This window comes from Diachasma alloeum, unplaced genomic scaffold (genome assembly GCF_001412515.2).
Source record: "Diachasma alloeum isolate Michigan unplaced genomic scaffold, Dall2.0 Dall_scaffold_78913, whole genome shotgun sequence".
Classification (NCBI taxonomy): domain Eukaryota; kingdom Metazoa; phylum Arthropoda; class Insecta; order Hymenoptera; family Braconidae; genus Diachasma; species Diachasma alloeum.
The window spans coordinates 24,722-27,295 of NW_021683648.1; positions in this window are offsets into that span (position 1 = coordinate 24,722).

The window sequence follows — 2,574 nt, forward strand, 5'->3', positions numbered from 1 at the left end:
ATGTGGGGTCTGAAGGGTCAGAGCCCCCCCCCCTCCCCTCGTACTCTTTGCAATTCGATTTAGGGCCAGAAGGGTCAGAAAAAATTCCACTCCCCCCCCCTTGGAACGCCCAGAATGCGATTAAGGGTTAGAAGGGTCAGGAAAAATTCCCCCCCCCTCCTTGTATATCCCACAATGCAATTAAGGGTGTGACAGGAGGACAGGAAAAAATCCCCTCCCCCTTGCATCCTCAACAAAGAATCCAAAATTCCCCCCTCCCCACCATCGCACCCTCAACTATCCGATTTAGGGTCACTAGGGTAAAAAAAATATTCCCTCCCCCTTGGACTTCCTAAGGTTTAGAAGGGTCAAACAAATCGCCCTCCACTCCCATCGCACCCTCAACTATCCGATTCAAGGTCAGATGGGTCAGAAAAAAATTCCCATCACCCCTTGGATACTTCACAATCCGATTTGGGGTCTGAAGGGTCTGAAAAAAGGCCCTCCCTCGCTCACTTGGCAATTCGATTTAGGGTGAGATGGGTCAAAAAAATCCCCCACTCCCCTTGGACATCCCACAATGCGATTGAGGGTGACAGGACAGGAAAAAATCCCCTCCCCCTTACCTCCTCAACAAAAAATCCAAAAATCCCTCCTCCCCTCTCATCGCACCCTCAACTATCAGATTTAGGGTCAGATGGGCAGCGTTGCCAACCCGTGGCGCTCGGATCATGGTATGGGGTGGGAGAAATAATGGTATTTCAGAGGAAGTAATGATATCCGCCGATAAAATAGGGTTCTTGGAGAAAATTCAAAAGTTTTGTATCATGAACTTTTTTTAATAACACAAATTAACACAAATATTAGTCCAATCTTAACTCTCAATCGAGACTTCCTCGAATAATTTTTTAATAATATAAATATTAAATAATCTCAAGTCTCAATCTGGACTTCTTTGAATAAAGTAGTACCTCCGTCATCTTGAACATTTTTTAATAATATAAATATTGAATAATCTCAAGTCTCAATTTAGACATCCTCGAATATCACATCTGCTCCGTCATCTTCTTCGTCTTGCTCTGCCATACTTTTGGATTTCTTTGGCTTATCGTAGAGTGAGTCTTTGGTCATTCTTGACAACATCTCTTTGGTAGGTCTGAAAGCAACACAGCCACCGCTAGCCACGACATGCTTGATGGTAAACAGGGTACCTCGAACGGTGGATACAATGAGGCGATTTCTCAATTTCGTCTTTATGAGGTTGACTTTGGAGAACGCTCTTTCGCTGTCGGCGTTTGAATGAGGAAGAGATAACACATTGAGAACGCAGCGACTCAAATTCTGAAACAAATGGACATCACCATCGTTCTTCAGGATCAACAGTTTCGCCCAGAATACATCAGTGTCTAGTCCCTTCATCTCGTTGTCAAGAGGATAGCAGCAAAGCCAGCGCAACTCATCATCAATGTCCTGGTAATTCTCTTTGGCACAAACTCTGGGGAACGTGACTAGAAAAGGAATGAGAAGGCGTTTTCTCTCGTTCAGTGCTTGACAGCGTGTATTTGGGCTTGAAAATTGTCAGGTTCTCCAAAAAATTATTCTCAAAGTCATATCGCTTTCGTACCTCAAGACAGGCAGAGATCAAAAAGGCCTGAAATTTCTCTCGAAAATGTTTGAGTAGATCCGGGCGCTCCTGGATCTTCCTGCTCTGCTGCTCTTATAGCACCTGTGCCCCCAGATACATCTCTTCAATTGGAAGATAATGGGATTTATCTTCAGGGTCCACTCCTGATAATGAACGAGAATTCACGTAGTTTCTCTTTATGAAACTATAAAGGAGGGTCTTATACAGATCAACCATGGCCTCATGAAGATCTGTGATTACAACTTTGGCAGACTGAAAATATCTGTTGACTTCAGTGAATTTGGGGAGAATCCACTGCAGGAAGAACAAGAACAGTTTATTGAACAGATCATTCAAACTTTCGTGAATGGACTCTGCCACCTTCAACTTGAGTGCTAATCACTGATCATTGAAAAACAATAGCAGAGCAGGCCATTGTTCGAGAATTCTGTCTACCACTGATGCTAACGACAACCAACGTATCTGGGATGGATGCAAGAGTTTGTGGATTTCAACGTTCGTAAACATCTGGAATTCTACGTACTCACTTTGCCTCTTACAACTGCTATTGAAAAAATTGTAGATATTGCGAGCTAAGCCTTCACAACTACGTGGTAATTGTTTACTAACTTCGCTTGCACAAATATGCAGTGAGTGGCAAATGCACTTTAGGATCGTAATATGTGGATAATCTCGCTTCAAACGACTAGCAACGGAGTTATGCACACCCATCATAACACTGCAATCATCAGATCCAAAGCCTAGGACATTTTCCATTGGAACGAGCGAGGGGCTCTGTGAAGCTTCTGATGATGTTGTTGTACAAGTGTTCTGCTGTTGCACTTGTTACCTTCCCAGGTTCCAATACCTGTATCAAGTCCCAAAATTTCGATACAACCTTGCCTTCTCCTTCATCAAAATATCTCACAAGCAAACAACTTGTTTTAGTAGCCGAAATATCTGTGGATTCG